Here is a 19,948-nt window from a genome sequence, read left to right as displayed (position 1 = left end):
CAGTGTTACAGTCCGCAGAACTTGGTTAATGACTACCCGTAGCGGAAACAAACAACTTTCAGTTGACCTACTCGGCTCTCTAATGGATCTTCTTCAGACCACCCTATCTATTTAGTCGGGTGAACTCGAGGAGGAGCTCTCCTCGATTGTTGTTGGATTTGAACACCCGAAGATGAAAAAAATGAGCAGCCCCAACGAAAGAGAATAGTAATCAGCTGTCTGAAATCTGATTCCATCAATCCAATCAAACATAAATCGATTTTTATATCTTAATGTGGTCTGACTCTAAGTATTACTGGTTGTTTCACCGCGTGTCTCGCTTTCGATATGCGTTTTACACGGTCGCCAGCTCCAATCACACGGGGTCCAGAAGTTCGTTTAACATTGGAAGCATAAAAAATGGGAAGATCCAGCTCAATCTGCTGAAAATGCTAATAGCTTCGTGGAGGAATCGATTCTCGAGCGCATCCTTCAACCCCACTCCAAACGTGGCCACGAAAGCGACACGAAAATTGAATAAGTGAATTGAAATTTATCAAACGATCTCACAAACAATTTTTCCTGGCAAACAAAACCCGGGAACCTGATTTCTCGGAGATGCCCGACGCTTTCATTTCTCGCCCATCAATCGTCTAGTTAACCCGTCAAACTACGGGCAACAACACGAGGGCTGTTTTCTCTTTCTTCCAGCCCAAAAGCCTTTGACTTGGAATAAAAGATGAAGAAAAAATGATTCCTAAAAGATGAAAAATTGGGCATCATATTAACGATTACTCGCTCCTCCGACCGCCACGGGACGCAGGTTTCTTAACAATCATCCGCAGCTCATCTCCGTCTCAGTTCTTTGGCTGCACTCTCCTGTGTGTGAAGGTATGCTCCCATCGCCTAATTGACAAATCACTCTCGCACTTGATTCATTTGAATCTTGATAAGTCCGGCAACGTAACGAATTAGGCACCTTTCGATTTCTCGGCCTGTCTCGCTCGCGTCTTTTGCGAGCTTTTGGAACCACGAATGAACCGGAGATCAAAATCTGGCCTCAGCCACTTGGACGAATTAATCTTCCTTAATTCGGTGGTTCTTTAGAATTAATTTCTGGTTTGATGCTCATTAAATTGCGGTGCTGGAGCGGGTGATCATTGTTAGTGCGGTGGCTTTCAATAGTGGAACTAATTTTTGTTTGCATTTGTTGTAAAAGGGTAATTGAATCGAATTATTTCGAGTCTAAATTGTTCACCTGAAACGGAAGCTTGTGATTTGAAAGATTTTCCTTTTCTGGGTTTATGACGTTACTGATGGAACTTATGCCTGCTCCGGCAGAACACACCTACCCGCTGATAACTCGGCCGTAGCTTGATGAATTTTTGAAACAGGGCAGAGTTCACAATTGCTGATTTGCACATGTATACCGATTTGCATTGCTGCTTATGTGGATTTTAGAATCCAAAATTGTATGTTTATGCAAGTCAGGTTTCAAATTCAATGAGCGAGTGAGTCATCTGCGAAATACTACCGAGACTTCGAAACGCTTTTCCGGTTTGTGGAGCCTTTAATTTCGAAAGTAGAGAAGTGTTTCGTTGGGAAGAAGATTATGAATGTGGACTCTGCAAAAATCGTTACAATCAGTCCTGAGCAAAGTTCAGCATCAAAATAACAGCAACAGTCCGCATCGTGTTCTCTTGCCGTGACGATCTATTCTCTTTTTGCTGAAGGAAGTTTTACTATTACCTAAAGCTACAACAAATTTAAACAGCACTTTTCAGTGCTCAACCTGTAAAAGTTCTACCTTGTTCAACTCTTATTCCTCTTCGATCCTTGTTTGGACCCTACCCGAGGTAATTCATCTTGGATATAGATTTGGAAAATTTCTCTTCGATCCTTCAGATTCTTATAGTAATCTGCTTAGAAGTCGAATTGGAAAAAAATTTACTGCCGCCATGGCGTCTAAGCGCAAAAGGAAAGGGCAAACTTTTGATCCCCCTTCTGATGAAATTAATTTGAACAATCAATTTGATTTGCTCATGGATGATGAGAATGATCCATCATCCAGGAAAAATTCTAGTAAACTTTCTCGGCTTAATGCAAAGAAGGAAAAGAACTTTGGAACTTTTGAACTTCGTGAAATTAAAGTTTTCACTACATATTGGACGTCGGGGTGAATGCCGTGCATTGGCTGAAATCTTGGACGGATTTAAATGTCTTCTCAAGTATCTTACTGAGAAGCAGCACAATTTTTTACTTACGACACCAAAACTGAACGTGTGTTCAAGGCAGTGTTCGGAAAAACTCAAAAACTCAAATCTCATGCATGAGTTTATGCGCCTATGAGTTTTGCCTTGCAAAATTCAACGTCGCAATAATCACCTATGAGTTTTCAGGTTCAAAAATTCACTGCTTTATATTTTGGCGTTATTCATTGTTCTTACTATTGTTTGTGCATCAGGGGTTGGAAAACTAACACAACATGCATAGACATGATATCAATTGACGTTTAAGTGGTTTTTGTGAGTTTAAAGCTGGAATGATTTTTCGGCGTTGTGAGTGTGAGTGCGTGAATATGCATGAAAATCTCATGCGTGAATTTTGTTTGCCGCATTCGCATGCGAGTTTATTCTCGGAGAGAGGCTCAATTAATGAGATTTGAGAATGATTTTCCGAACACTGGTTCAAGGTTGTCATAAAAGAACTGCCCAGTGGTGAATTCCTAGCTCAGATCAAAGATGAACTGGCAACATTACTTGGAATTGTGCCACTACAAGTAATCAAAATGAAAATGAAATCCCGTCCTGGCGATTCGCGCAACGGGATTTCTAATGATTTTTATTTAGTTCACTTCAAGTCTAGTGAACTAAACAACCTTAAGGCCTTAGAAAAAGCTAGCCTTATGCTCCATGTCCGAGTGAAGTGGGAACACTTCAGGAAGACTAGAGGAAATTTCCGAAACCTCACCCAGTGCCATAAGCGCCAGAGATGGGGTCACGGAATTAAAAATTTCTACATGCCAGCTAAATGCATGAATTGTGGTTTTTCCTCTCACGCAAAGGACGACTGTCCTGTGAAGGAAGATCATAAGAAATTTAAATGTTCAAATTTTGGTGAAAACCACAAATCCAATTTTTGGGAATGTAAGACTCGCAAAGCGATCGTACAATCTCGTTCTAAGCGACATGAAGGAAACGCTCCACGTTTCCGAACAGGTACACATTCCTCTGCTGTTAACAACGGTCAGCGAGGAACAAATTCTTCATTCGTACCCGTAGGTACAAATATCACCCCTGCTTCAAATTTTTCATCTATACCTACTACCCTGCTAACAATGTGAAGCGAATAAATGGAGCTACCTATGCTGGTATTGCATCGGGTAGAAATCAAAATACTAGCAAACGTATTTTTAACGGGAATTTTAAAAATGTTGACTTATGAAGCATTACTGCTCCTAAAATTGAATTTTTACAGAAATCATTAATTGACATGATTACTGATATGCTTAAATCTAACTCCATGTTTGACGCTATTCAAACTGGAGTAAAATTTGCGAACAATATTGTGATGACTTCAAAATTCAGTAATGGACGTAAAGCATTAAATATTTTATATTTGAATGCTCGATATCTTAAAGATAATGAAGACGAGCTATTTAACTTTTTGAGAGTTCATAACGTGCATATTGCCGTTATAACTGAAACGTTCCTTAAACCTAACCATAAGGTTAAAATGGACGCAAATTATTTCATTTATAGAAATGATTGTCTTGTTGGAGCCTGTGGTAGTGTTGCCATCATTGTTCAACATAAAATTCTTTCTTCATTTTGAAACCAAAGTTTTCGAAACTTTGGGAGTTTCTGTTGAAAAAAATTTGGACAACTTACGTTTATAGCTGCCTTTTTGCCATTCCAATGCGTAGGCCAACAAAAAAATTTCAGAAACTTATCCGGCATAGGTCTAAATTCTTCACTATTGGTGATGTTAATGCAAAACACCGCTCATGGAATAATGCTCAAAGCAATTCCAAAGGTAATATTCTGTTTGATGATTGTTCTGCAGGTTATTATACTATCCAATATCCAAACAGCCCAACATGCTTTTCTTCAGCAAGAAATCCCTCAACTATTGATTTGGTCTTAACTGATTCATGTCAACTTTGTAGCCAATTGGTTACCCATGCTGACTTCGGTACTGATCACCTTCCAGTAACTTTTGAAATATCCCAAGAAATAATTTGTAATCCCAACAGCTCTACTTTCAATTACCATAGAGCTGATTGGGAGCAATATCGAACATTTATGGAATATAACTTCGATCCAAACATTCCTTTGCAAACCATTCTCTTGAATTATGCTTATTATGCTCTTGAATATCTGGCTACTTCTATAGTTAAAGCAAGAGCTGCCTCAGTACCAAAATGCGAGGTTACATTCGATTTATAATAGACGACGATCTTCAGCTCTTGATCCATCTTAAAAATGTCCGTAGGAGACAATATCAAAGAACACGCGGTCCTGCCATGACAGTCATCTGGCGGGATTTGCTAAATAAGTAAACTTTTTGAAAAGATAATCTTAAATAGAATGATGCTTCACATCAATACGAACTCAATTTTTGCAAATGAGCAGTTTGGATTTCGCCATAGAAATTTAACTACTCATCAACTCTTAAGAGTTACCAATTTAATTCGTTCAAACAAATCTGAAGGCTAATGGCAAATGAAGTTGCTCTTCTAGACATAGCAAAAGCATTCAACAGTGTTTAGCATGAAGGTTTGACTGCTAAATTGAAAAAGTTTCATTTTCCACTTTATATTATGAAATTAGTTCAAAATTATTTAACTGACAGAACTCAGCAGGTAATTATCAAATCTAATCGACTACCTATTAGAGCAGGAGTTCCTCAGGGTAGCATTCTTGGGCCTATATTGTATAACATTTTCACTTCGGAACTCCCTGATTTGCCTCAGGGTTGCCAAAAATCTTTGTTCGCTGATGACACAGGCATTTCTGCTAAAGGAAGAAGTCTTCGTGTTATTTGCAGCAGACTGCAGAAAAGCTTAGATATTTTCTCTTCTTATTTACAATAATGGAAGATTTCTCCCAACGCTTCCAAAATCCATCTTATAATATTTCCACATAAGCCTAGAGCATCCTGGTTGAAACCTAGTAGTAGTCACATAGTCACTATGAACGGAGTTCCAATTTTTTGGTCAAACCAAGTGAAATATCTTGGATTAGTATTTGACCAAAAATTAACTTTTAAAGATCACATTCAAGCCAAATGTAACCAATATATAAAATGTTTGTATCCTCTTATAAACAGGAAATCCAAACTTTGCCTGATGCATAAACTTCTAATATTTAAACAGGTTTTTAGACCGGCCATGCCTTACGCTGTGCCAATATGATCTAGTTGTTGCACTACCAGGAAAAAGCACTTCAAAAGATTCAGAACAAAGTTCTGAAGATGATTTTCAAGTTGCCTCCATGGTACAGTACTACCGAGGTACATAGAATTTCGAATGTTGAGACTTTAGAACAAATGTCCCACAAAATAATCAATAATCGTTGCAATCCCGTTGCAAATAGACATAAAAATTTCATAAGGCTCGACTTATGAAGGACACATACAGTGCGAAAAACAGTCTGGTTCAGTTAGTCATTTTCATATGAATATGAACTGCCATCTGCCTCATCATTCACTGCCTCGTGAGAGTCTTAATTATTGAGAGGTAACGAGTCACTGACAGTCGAGCACTCAGTCAGTAGCTCAGACAGCACGTTTATTCTGCCGTGATGGTACCCAATACTTGTTTTGAATGACTGAGCGTACATTTTCTATTGAAAAATGACTCAATTACATGTTGTGTGAGCGAATGCAAGCGGTGTGAGCGAAGGCAAGTCGCCTGCTCGTGAGTGACTGAATGTTTTTGTTGGCTCTTTCATTGCCTCGTCCTTTGCCGTTTGGTACAAACGGTCTGCACAGAGCAATGGATTGAATAGTGCAGAGCTGTCACATTCAGCTTAAGCAGTCAATAATTTTACGTTGTGGACACAAATGAATTTCATAATCGCAACTTATGAAAGATTAACTAACATAAGGTAGCTCTTATACGCATTTAGCCATTCTATCTACCCAAGCTTTGACAGACGAGTGGTCTAGACTCTGGCCTTGTAATTTCAACGCCGATGGTTCGGTTCCAAACTGTTTAATTATTTTGTTGTCAACATTATTTTTCATAAGGCAAATCTACGAAATTCATATCGATTTCTTGTGGCTAAAATTCATAAGTAGGGTTTTTGATCTAATTTTCGTCCTACTAAGCACTACCCGCGCTTTACTTCTCTTTTCTTAACGAGTTTGAACGAAAAATGGAATATTTTTGTACAAAATTATTTTTAAATTTATTCACCTTTCCATATGTACCGTTGGATTTGATAAAGCGTCACAAATTGTTGAGGTATTGTTTAAAATCTAATACTGCTTCTTGATTCTTAATTCGTTCTACGAGTTTCAATTCCGGCCTAACGCATTAAAACGCCATTAGATTTTCTTCGTCTTACGGATAAACGTAGAAAAGGAGGATTCGCTAGGAGCGATTCTTTTGTTTTGAGAACAATGAGCGTAAATATTCATATAATGCGCTCTAACAGGGTTTACGTTGTAGCTAATTTACTAACGCATCGGAACAAACCTATAATTGATTTGTGCATTATGAAATCATTGATATTATTGATCTTTTCTGATCGATAAAACGGAAATGGGCGATTACGACGAAGTAGTACTCTACCCTAGTTCTTATGGAATTCTTACGGTCTTCGGAATCTTTTGAAGTTATTAGGGAAAATGGCTCTAATGTTAGCCTATGGATCTATGATTGGGCCCATCGCTAAAAATCTGCTATTTTTTTTATATATTAATTTATTTGTACTGGTTCAATCGAATAAACTTTACAGAGCCGAGTTATCATTTGCATTATACATGATTTATGTCTTAAATCTAGAGTTAAAGGAATTGAACCGATTACTCGCGGTCGTCTCGAGTGAGGCGATCGTTTCTAGCGTATAGTGTATTGCCGCCAGTTCAGCAACATATACGGAACAAGGAGCTTGAAGCATTCGAGAGGCGCTATGAAATTCGTTAAAAATACCAAAACCAGCGGACGACTCTATTAGTGATCCATCTGTGAAGAACGATCTTGCGGAATCAACTTGGCCAAACTTTGCAGCGTAAATTGACGGAACAATCATGGAACGATGATGTTCTGGGATCCCACGAATCTCCCGCGTCATAGATAAATCAAAACTAACTGAATTGCCGAAGTCGGAGAAGCATACACGATGAGGATTATGCTGTGAAGGGCTGACATCCTGAGTTATGTACACGTAGTACAATGACATAAAACGAGTTTGAGGGTTTAGCTCAAGAAGCTTCTCAAAGTTTTCGATTACCAGTGGGTTCATAACTTCACAACGGGTGAGGAGCCTGTGGGACAATTCCGAGAACCGATCTGATAGTGGCAACATGCCCGCCAACACTTCTAGACTCATCGTATGAGTCGAGTGCATGCATCCTAACGCGATACGAAGACAACGATACTGGATACGTTCCAGTTTGATGATGTGAGTTTTAGCCGCCGACTGGAAGCAAAAACTACCGTACTCTAAAACCGATAAAATCGTTGTCCGGTACAACGTTAGAAGATCTTGCGGATGAGCTCCCCACCACGTTCCGGTAATTGTTCGGAGAAAATTGATCCTTTGTTGGCATTTTCGTCTCAGATACTCAATTTGGGATCTCCAGGTGCATTTGGAATCGAACCAGACCCCAAGATATTTGAAGGACATGGAATGAGTGATCGGCCTACCCAAAAGTTGAAGCTTTGGTTGTGCTGGGCTTTGCTTCCTAGAAAAAATGACCAACTCAGTTTTCTCCGTGGAGAATTCAATACCTAGCTGGATAGCCCAAGTAGACAAATTGTCTAAGGTATCCTGTAAGGGTCCTTGCAGGTTGACCCCTTTGGGCCCTGTCATAGACACTACGCCATCATCTGCAAGTTGTCTCAACGTGCAGTTGTCACTTAGACAATTGTCAATTTCTCTGACATAGAAATTGTACAAAAGGGGGCTTAAGGGGAGGTTTACTTGGATTTGGCTGAAAAACAGTTGAACTTTGGAATTTTTTCAGGAGAATGAAAAGACATACGAACTTCCGGTTTCGAAAAATATATTTGTCCACTATTCCTGAATACTTGGAAATTTTTTGAAGGAAAAAAACAAAATGGCGGCTCAAAATGGCGGCTCGCGTGGAGGAGTGTCAGTCAGGTTTTGCTGCAGAGCTTCGAGTGCACACCCTCTGGTGGTGAACTGAAATGAAAATTTTTTATTGTTGTTAAAGTTGATAATATTCCCTATGGCTTATACCTAACTAGAACGAAATCCGACAAAAATTGACCAAATTATGGACATTTGAAAATTTAGTGCTTTTTTTACCCCTTTTTTTCTCACTTTGACCTTGCTTAAAAAATAGTAACTAACAATTTTCTTTTTAGGTATAAGCCATACAAAAAATAGTATCTTTCAAAGCGAAATTTTCCGATTGTAAATCGGATCATTTGTTCAAGCCCTATGCTCTAAGTTGTTATAAAAAAATGGTTTCGAGAAAAACGCGTTTAAAGTTTTTGTAGCGTCCCTCAGCGCTCATGACAAAAGTTCACTCAAAGCGCCATAACTCGCTAAATATGTTTCGGATCGTAAAATCCTTTTGGCCACATATTCTACACACTTGTAGCTTTCATTTTATGCAAAAAAAATCAATTTTTTTTTTTTAAATCCAAGTAAACCTCCCCTTAAACATGAGCCCTGGGGGAGACCCATGTAACTTAATCGAGAAACTGTAGAGTTTCCATGAGAAAAGCTCATATTTATGTTTCTCTGACAGCAAATTGTACAAAAAGTTATTAATTAATGGGGAAAGGCCACAAGCGTGGAGTTTGTCTGAAAGGACTTCAACCGATACTGAATCAAAAGCCCCCTTAATATCCAAGAACACAGAAGCCATTTGCTCTTTTTTAGCAAAAGCCAACTGGATTTCTGTGGAAAGCAACGCGAGACAGTCGTTCGTTCCCTTACCCCTACGGAAACCAAATTGAGTATCTGAGAGTAGGTGGTTCGTCTCAACCCATTTGTCGAGGCGAAAAAGGATCATTTTCTCCAACAATTTTCGAATGCACGATAACATCGCGATGGGACGATACGAGTTATGATCTGACGCGGGTTTTCCAGGCTTTTTAATTGCTATAACTCTCACTCGCCTCCAATCATCTGGAACAATATTGAACTCCAGGAACTGACAAAACAAGTTCAACATGCGCCTCTTAGCGACGTCTGGGAGGTTCTTCAACAAGTTGAACTTGATTCTATCAGCCCCGGTGCCGAATTGCGACACGAAAGGAGCGCGAGTGAGAGCTCCAGCATTGAAAAAGGCTGGCTGATCTCGTCTACCGAATTCGTCGTTTCGCGAGGAATCATCTGTGCCGGCACGGAATCAGGACATACTTTTCGCGCGAACTTGAGAATCCACCGATCCAAGTACTCCTCGCTCTCGTTGTTTGAAGACCGGTTACGCATCCTTCGCGCCGTGTTCCAAAGCGTATTCATCGACGTTTCGCGCGATAAACCGTCCACGAATTGCCGCCAGTATCCACGTTTCTTGGCTTTGATGAGGCTCTTGAGTTCGTGTTCAAGAATCGAGTACGCTTCGAAATACTCGGGTGTTCCGCGTTTCCGGAAAAGCTTAAACACGTCAGTCTTTTTACGATAAACCTCAGTGCATTGCTGGTCCCACCAAGGGGTAGGAGGTTTCCTACGAAAAGACGTTCCTGGAACCGGCCGAGTTTGACCTCGAAGCGCGCTGTCCAAGATCAGATTGGAGAGGAAGTTATATTCCTCCAACGGTGGAAGCTCTTCTACCGACGACACGGCTTCATCTATCTCGGTCTTGAACGTTGTCCAATCGATATTACGGGTGAGGTCGTACGCGACGTTAACGGATTCCGACGAATTGAACCCACTGGCAATCGAAATGCCGATCGGCAAGTGATCACTACCGTGGGGATCCTGGATCACATTCCACGTGCAATCCAACGATAATGAATTAGAGCAAAGTGTGAGGTCTAATCTACTGCCATTTGAGGATGGACCAGCCAGACGTGTTAGTTCTCCATTGTTAAGAATTGTCATATTGAAGTTATCACAGAGGTCATATATCAAAGTAGAACGGTTGTCATCATACAGTTCTCCCCAGCCTGTACCGTGGGAATTAAAATCTCCCATAATCAACCGTGGAGTAGGAAGAACTGAACAGATATCTGAAAGTTGTTTCTGACTAATCGAAACTCGGGGAGGAATATACACAGAAGCAATACAAAGGCTCTTGCCTTTAACAAAAGCCTGACATGCGACAACTTCAATACCTGGAAATTGTGGAAGATTCACTCTATAGAAGGAATGGCACTTTTTGATCCCCAAAAGTACTCCTCCTCCACGCGAATCCTCACGATCCAGTCGAATAATGTTAAAATCATGAAAAGGAAGATCGATATCTGAAGAGAGCCAAGTTTCACACAGAGCAATAAAAAAAATCTGCTATTTATCAATTTTATCTTCATGAACGCGTCATTTGGACAGTACTTATGGATATTTTTGGTCCCTATTGAAAATTTAGTAGATTGCTGAATTTATGTATGGGCCCAAATTAGGGGCATTTAGGCTGACATTACAACCATTTTCGCTACTTGTTTTCTTTAACCATGATCATAAGTTTTTCCTGAGTTGTGTTAATAATCTAGCCACACTTAAAATAATTTGCTGGGTTAAAAACCATTACGAATCAAAAACATGTAGTAATCTTTGCTGAAATGGAAACACAACAGACTATTGTAAAGCAAAATTCCATTCATCCTTTCGGAAGCACCGGAATAAAGCGCACGAGACGAGAAAATCCAATCCAATTCCCGAAATTAATAGATTCCGAGAAAACAGCGACAGCAAATTTCGAGAACCCGAAGACCAAAAATCGAAAAGCAGTTATCGCTTCATCCGCATCTATCGATGAACAGATGACAACATTGATGGCTGCCAGGGCGAAAGGGATTAACCTCCATACATACATTGCTATTCTCTTTCGCTCCAGGCCTGGATGAAAAAGGGAAAAATCGTTTCATTCCATATGTCAATCCTGATCGGGGATCGCACTGCCACCACCAGGTTAAGGAAGAAACTGAAATTAAATGCTAGTCACTCCCTGGTTTGGTCCTGACCATTCCCGTTTGCACTCCCCTTCAGGACCTGTCCATTCAGTTTGATGGATTTCATAGAAATTTATGATTTCTCGATTGTAATCAAACTGAAGAAGGAGTAGTTTTCTGGCTTTTTACTTTTACCTGTGACCATTGGAAAAGAGATGAGAATTTAATTGATTCCCTTTTGGTCCACTTTCCGGAGGGACGAGACGCTTTTAAAGATAATGGGATCTCTGAGCTCTGGGCTCGGCTGGTCAGGTACCTACATTTAGCGAGTCGGCGGGGATAATAAACGGGGTAATCCTCGGAAAGACCATTTTCCGTGAAAACATATGTCGATTGCGGGCCGTAAACAACTGTCGACGATCGAAAATATTGCTGGAAATGTTCAATTTACGATACTTTAGTTGCTGCTGTGGCTTTGCGCGGGTGTGGAAGATCGGTCTTCGGCGATAAGGCCCCGATTGTCCCATGTCAAAATAATGTGACAATATTTGAATCCTTTTTCACCTCGGAATCGCTGTGCCCGTCGACTCGTCGTTGTTGATGTTATCGATTTTATTCGAATCGTGGCGTGTCATGGGTTGGTGTGTATTGGATGTGTTTTCTGATTTCTGAGAAAAGCCGCTTCAGCTGTGTGAAACTGTAAGACGTTATGGTAAACTTGAATTGATTTGGGAATTCCTTGCTGCAATGCATTTACGCACCATAAACGTGCATGTATTTTTGATGTTAAAATTTATCTCAAAATTTAACGATAAAATATGCCATCAAGTAAATGAAATAAAATGCAGATAATTGTCACTTTAAACTGCACTCAATGCACGTAAGCGCATATCGTAGAGGGGTTCAAAAGCAGTAGAGTAGAAGAAGTGCAATTTTTGTCCCGACTAGATTGCACCGACGACGGTCGGGAGTGCAACACAAATGAGCAAGGGCCCCCATTGAAACGGAAAGCAGCATCCCAAGTGCCCTCTCGATAATAAGAGCAATTGAATTCGAAATCGAGAGCAAATAATCATTGAGGCTGTTTGCGAAGATAATTGAACAATCAATTAATTCGAGATGTGTGATGGGGCCTTCTTCGCCAGAGCGTATGGGACCTGAACGACGGCGCCAACGATGATGATGATGGTAGAGTTTCAGATTGTCACTGATGATGAAGACGGTGGTATGGTGGAAGATGGATCCCCCGCTGTCAATTGAGGAATGTTTGTGCGGTAAAATTGTGGAGTGCGATGTGGTGGCAAACATTTTTATTGACATGCATATTTCATGCCTCTATCGGTGTGGGACGAGCTGGGTGGTCATGCCTAATTGAAGAATAAATTGGAAAGATTTCAAGGCCACCGGAGCAGATTGTGAAAGGCAATCGTATGAATCTCGATAGTTTATTTCGCTGAGTGGTCACCACACGTCTGCCAACTCCTGGGAAATCAAACAGACTGAAGGCGTATAAGAAGCGCTTACGGTACGATAATTATGTATAAATCAGAATTGAATTTTATACCAAGCGGGGTATATTAAAATTCGATGAAAAACTTTAAATTATGTTGACTATATCTTTAAGTATTACTTCTGCGTGAAGTCAACGATTTACATAGTTGAAGATGTTTATTTCAAATAACAGACTGTAGTGGTAATTTTTAGACGATAGATGGAGTAGATGAAAGCATAGAGTTGATAGTTCCGTTAGAGTACGGCAGTGTGAAAGTGTGGGTGAGACACATATTCTAAAGTGGACCAGTAATACTATCGCTACGCCAAAAAAGTAGCGCAATTCGCATTTATCAGGTTTGGCGAACATTGGGACACGTGGATTGGACTTTGAAATCGAGTACCTTGTGATATTTCCAGAGTGTTAGAGATTTATTATTAAATTAATCAAGGTTAATTTTTAGTGTTTAAGATAAATGATTAATCAATATCATTTTTATTTTCTATGTTTCCCGTCGATCTTGTTTTCCGTCCTAAGCACCAATGCTACCGACGCCAAGGAGGCAGCTCCCACACCTGGACCCTATCTATCGACCCATCAACTCATGAACCGGGGACCAACTGCTTTCCTTCCCTCCCAAAGGAAGGCGTGATCAGAGATGCTATACCTCAGAACATCCCGGCGGCGCCGACTGGGATTAAACCCAGGCCTGCTAGGGTGAGAGGCAATCACGTTTACCACTATACCACCGGCGCCGCTCAATCATAATCACTTATCATGAATATTCTTGAAGATTAATCATTCATCATTTATTTTCATCATATTTCTCACATAGTGTAACCATTATTCATTAATCATAATCATTAGAAATTAAATAATCAATGATTAATCAATCTTAAGTCAAGACAACTATCAGATCACGCTGCACTGCTTTATGATTTCACTAAATTAACCTTAAGATTTATTTTCGATTGTGTCCCAAGCACTCTCTGAAGTTTTTTTTTCAAAATTATATCTAAAATTCTAATAAACATTCTTTAGAATTCTCTAGTGCAATTTATCCCTGACAAATATTTAATTTCTGTTTAAATTTATCTAGAAGCTCTGCTACGAATAATATTTATAATCAATTGCATTTCCCCTCAGAACTCTCTATTAATGCTTCTTGAAACTGTCCTTGAAATTCCCTTGAGTTATTTCTCATAAATCCTTCGCATTTATACCCGGGCTTTACAACAACACTTTTCAATTTTACCACTTTTTTCTTCCGTCCAACCAATACCTGTCCATCTTTCGCTGTTGAAACAGTAACAGGATCCACAGCACGACAGTCTTTCATGACCGTGTCGTCACCAATCATGTGGTCACTCGCTCCTGAATCCACAATCTGGGGAATCTTTTTGCTGAGTATATACAGAGTATAGTCCGGTAGCGATGGATAATAATATATTAAAACAATATCCGAACTCGTGTAGACATATACGGCACGTAGTTCGGCTATACAGTTGCGCAATAAACGATAGCGCAAATTCTATTGTACAACTGTTTGCAGTAGAATCTATTGTAGCTCTTTCCTTACCAACTCACTTAGGGTGTACCATATGCTTAGGGTGATACGAAAATTGATATTTCAACATGAAAAGCATTGTTCTGGCAATGCTTCCTTCTGTGAAGACCCTCTTGAAGCAATTGACATTGAAGTGGCCCCTTCTTGCAGATGGATGGATAATTTTCGAGACAAGGTCGGGGATTTGATCACTGTTCTATAGTGGAGTTGTTGAAGTCTCATTCCTAAATTAGACTCATTCATGTTTTTAGTTCACAATAATGATTGTGATGCATTTGCTCTTTGTGAAACTTGGCTCTCTTCAGATATCGAGCTTCCTTTTTTTGATTTTGACATCGACTTTTGGGGATCAAAAAGTGCCATTCCTTCTATAGAGTGAATCTTTAACAATTTCCAGGTATTTATGTTGTCGCATGTCAGGCATGTCGCATAAAGGTAAGAGCCTTTGTATTGCTTCCGTTTATATTCCTCCTAGAGTCGTTGTTAATCGAAAACAACTTTCAGATATATGTTCAGTACTTCCTGCTCCACGGTACAGGCTGGGGGGAACTGTATGATTACAACCGTTCTTCTATGATATATGACCTCTGTGACAACTTCAATATGACAATTCTTAACAATGGAGAAGTAACACGTTTGGCTGGTCCATCCTTAAATGGAAGTAAATTAGACCTTACACTTTGCTCTAACTCATTATCGTTGGATTGCACGTGGAATGTGATCCAGGATCCCCACAGTAGTGATCACTTGCCGAACAAAATTTAGATTGCCAGTGGGTTCAATCCGTCGGAATCCGTTAACATCGCGTACAACCTCACTCGTAATATCGATTGGACAACATTCAAGACCGCGATAGAGGAAGCAGTGTCGTCGGTAGAAGGGCTTCCACCGTTGGAGGAATATAACTTCCTCTCCAATCTCATCTTAGACAGCGCGCTTTGAGCTCAAACTCGGCCGGTTCCTGGAACGTCTTTCCGTAGTAAACCTCCTTCTCCTTGGTCGGACCAGCAATACACTGAGGCTTATCGTAAAAAGTCCGACGCGCTTAAGGTGATTCGCTGAGACATCCTTATTCTAACTAACCACTTCGAAACATTAAGTGCACACATATCAGCTTCTACGACATGTGCAACATTTAAATTGGTACTCTACGTTTGCTGCACTGCAGCATACATGAAGTAGTAATTTCAAAAGAAATGGGGCACTGATTTCCGAGATTTGTGTAATTGAAAATTCAAAGTGGAAGTGCATGTATAGCCTACGTGGCGGCCATTGGTGGACTCTACAAGGAATCACCTTAAGCTTTTCCGGAAACGTGGAACACCCGTGCATTTCGAAGCGTGCTCGGCTCTTGAACGCGAGCTCAAGAGCCTCATAAAAGCTAAGAAAGCGGATACTAGCGGCAATTCGTGGAAGGATTATCGCGTGAAAAGTCGACGAATACGCTTTGGAATGCGGCGCGAAAAATGCGTAGCCGGTCTTCAAACAACGAGAACGAGGAGTACTCGTATCGTTGGATTCTCAAGTTCGTGCGAAAAGTGTGTCCTGATTCCGTGCCGGCACGGATGATTCCTCGTGAAACGACGAATTCAGTAGACGAGATCAGTCAGCCTTTTTCAATGCTGGAGCTCTCAATCGCGCTCCTTTTGTGTGTCAATTCGGCTCCGAGGGCTGATAGGATCAAGTTCAACTTGTTGAATTGACGTCGCTAAGAGGCGCATGTTGAACTTGTTTGGTCAGTGTCTGGAGCTCAATATTATCCCGAATGATTAGAGGCGGGTGAGAGTTACACACTTAGAAATTATCGCCGACTTCGATAATTTTTACCGAAATCTGAACAGCTGAACCGTTCGGAAAAATTTATGCAATTCAATTCAATTGCTTTTCAGCTGCTTTGATACTAAAATGACAAGATTTGATCATTTAGTCAAGGATGAACATGTTTGAAATTATTTTCAAATTCAAGAGCCTTTAAAATGAAGGTCAAAGTTTTACCGAACGTTCAGCTGTTCTGATGTCGATAAAATTTACCGAACACGAAAACAAAATATTAGTGTGTATAGCCATTAAAAAGCCTGGAAAATCAGCGTCAGATTACAACTCGAACCGACCCATCGCGATGTTATAGTGCATTCGAAAATTGTTGGAGAAAATTATCCTTTTTTTCTCCTTGAGTTGTTTTTCGTCGATCTTGTTTTCCGTGCTGAGCACCAATGCTACCGACGCCAGGGAGGCAGCTCCCACACCTGGACCCTACCTATCGACCCATCAACTCATGATACGGGGACCAACGGCTTTATTTCCCTTGAAGGCGTGATCAGAGATGTTATGCCTCAGAACATCCCGGCGGCGCCGACTGGGATTGAACCCAGGCCTGCTGGGATAAGAGGTAATCACGCTTACCACTACACCAACGGCGCCGCTATGAGCATTGTTTGCTTGAACAAATGGGTTGAGACAAACCACTCAGTTACTCAGATATTCAGTTTGGATTCCGGGCAATGAGAAAGCGGACTCACTTGCAATGGTGGGTGTTATGGAAGGCGATATTTACGATCGACAGATCGCGTTCAACGATTTTTTTTTCATTTATCGTCAACAATCACTCGCCAGCTGGAAAAATAAATGGAGTGAAGGGAGTTTGGAACGATGGCTATATTCGATCATCCCTAAGGTGTCGAAGATTCCTTGGTTCAAATGGTTGGATGTGGGTCGAGACTTCATTCGTATGATGTCTCGCCTCATGTCCAATCACTATTCGTTAATCACTCACTTGTTTCGTGTTATGCTGGGGGACAGTAATCTCTGTGAATGTGGACAAGGTTACCAAGACGCCGATCACATCCTTTGGTCTTGTGCTGAGCATCGTGGAGTCAGATCTGAGCTATATGATTCCCTTCGGGCTCGAAGTAGACAACCTATTGTTCCAGTTCGGGATATTTTGGCTGGACGCGATCTGGAGTTTATGAAATTAATATATGTTTTGTTGAAGAATATAAACCTTAGATTGTAAGTTTGATTAACCTTGTGTTTAGTTTATATTTTGGTTTTGTGTGTTTTTTTTAATGTTTGTTTTGTAATAATAGTAAAATTATACTGCTGATATCAAGTTGAATAGGAATAAGTTCATGTTTTAGGAATAATGAAATGTTTGTATCGTAAATCATATTTCAAGCCTCCTTCTCCCTCTCCCTATCCATGAAACTGTAAATCTGAAAGTCACCCTAAGTTGCCTTTTTAAAAACAGTTTCAAACAAGAACTATTAGAGATAAAAAATTGTGCATCTTTGTAGAGCATTGTGCTAGTCTATCTCAAGAATCTAAAAAGTTTATATTTTGAAGTCAATAATCGTAGAGACTACCATAATTTCACTTACATCAAACAACTTATGAAAACTAACGGTGCCTGGTGTCTTCCTAAATACCACTTTGGAACCACTGCGCCTTCAAGCCTATATCAGACCATTGTCGTATGTTGGAATACATAATTCCGGACCCATGCAAGAACCGGTAGGCCGCATAGTAGAGAAACACTGAGGTGTAAGAGAACATTTATAAAGGACGTAGTATTTGAGACGGAAGGGAGTGTTACAGAAGTTGCGACCGTCAATGTATTAGGATGTTCTCTAATGATACTACGTGTATGACCGTCAGGGTAGGACACATTAGTATTGCCCACTCATTATCGGCATACTCCTGCATACTTGCAGATAAAACAGAACTTCTCATGCAATGTAACTATGACATCGTGTACCAAACGCTTCTTTGCATGAAATGAAAACATATAAAATGGTCCCAGTCAAATAATCGATCATTGCGTTAATTTAAATACAATGCAAAAGTCAATTGAATCTTGCAAAATGCAGAACCGTTCATGTTGTCATCGGAAACAGTGACTAATCGAATCTCTCAAACACGCTGATTCTTCATCCTGCAAGCTCCATGTAAATATATCCGAATTTATTTGTACTCAGTATCGAGTGTTTAACATATTATCAAAACATGCATTATTCTTTTCCTTTCGTACACAATCGTGGCTTGCAAACCGCAAACCCAATCGTCACTATGCATTTCCGATGATGTGAACTGACTGAGGCGCAATCACCATATTTATTCCATTTTTCCACGCTTCCACTGAGTTTCGTCCCGCGGAGGGCCAACGTTTCTGACTGCAATGCATAATCCACTCCGGAAAGAGAGGACAAACATTTGTTTTAACGATTCAATTCGTAATGCCCCACAACACCACAGAACAAGGCAGCAACAATAACAGTGACAAAGCGCACTCTTTTCGATTCATGCATTGCATATGCTGTGCGGTGTTGTGGTTTTCCGATATCGCAAACTCTTCTCCCATAGCGATTATTTGTAGTTCCTCTTTATTTCATGAGCATAGTTAAAAATTGTTCGGTATGGAGTATCTCAGCTGATTTCCAAAACGAACCGAATCGGATATTCATACTTTCCCGAGCAATACAGCAGCGCAAGTGACCTCTGTCACTGTTCTCCGCTCAGAAACCTGATGCTCAATGATGACGACAAGTTTCACTGAACACCAGCAAAGACAACAATATCACTTGCACCAAGAAGCGGTGTGACAGTTTTTTTTTTTCATTCCACTACGTACTGATGTTTGCTGGTTGTAATATGTAAAATAGAACAAGGCGAAGATACGCTTTGCTCCCGCTACTGGTGCTACTGCTTGAAGAGTTGATGACACAATACTTGACACTTTGACAGTGCGGAGCAGCCAAGCGAGCTGGTGGTCGCGTATTCCACGACCGAAGCCGGTGCTGGTCTGTGGGAAAAACTGTCCCCTCGGAGATGAGTGATGCTGATGATGGCTGGTGATGAGTTTGTCATCATGATGGGTTTCAAATGCGAGCGTAAATTTGTTTTCACTTCTGTGAGGGGAATTCCTAGAAATGGCGCTGCCTGGAGTTTGCAGCACATACTTTGGAGCTTAAGCTAAGCTAAAAAAAAAACTCACATAGAAAGCAACGATCAAAGTTGATTAAAACCGAAATTCGCGATTAGAAAAATCGTAACAGATGTAGAAAAATGAATTCTTTCCTTGTCAAGATATTTTTTTTCTTTAGAATTCAACCAATCCATCGGTGATCGAATTGTTTGGAAACTGTTGCAGATTTACCTTTCACTCTTTCTCTAAAATCCCAAACCATTTCGAATCAGCCTTTAAACCCAAATTTCACACCTAGAATAGGATTAGAATTAAATCGATAGAGGTAGGCATCTTTCTCCACACGGATTCTGAAATTTACGGTTTCCTTCTTTCCAGTGCTTCTGCGTTGCAAAATTGTTTCAGTCATGTATCGAATATGGGTTTGATGATTTGTTGTTCCCGGAAATGGAAAATCCTTACAGCGGAATAAATTGATTAGCACTAAAAGGATTAACAACCCTTTGCTCTTTGTCTGCCATGATCTGGTTTGAAAACGGAATTTGGTATGAGAAATATCCTTTTAATCTTCTTTTTCGATAGTAATAAATAATTCCACATCGGTAAGGAGCAGCATCATAGACTCGTTGGTACCGTGGTAGTTTTCTTATGGATGATCCATAAGAAAATAACAATACGAAAGTTCATGTTGTACACGTTCTTCTGAATAACGGATCACCCACAATCATGGAT

Source organism: Ochlerotatus camptorhynchus, unplaced genomic scaffold (assembly GCF_037179485.1).
Source record: "Ochlerotatus camptorhynchus isolate MF236.1 unplaced genomic scaffold, CSIRO-AGI_Acam_v1.1 ptg000324l, whole genome shotgun sequence".
In the NCBI taxonomy this organism is placed as follows: domain Eukaryota; kingdom Metazoa; phylum Arthropoda; class Insecta; order Diptera; family Culicidae; genus Ochlerotatus; species Ochlerotatus camptorhynchus.
Note: the sequence above shows the minus strand (reverse complement) of the source record.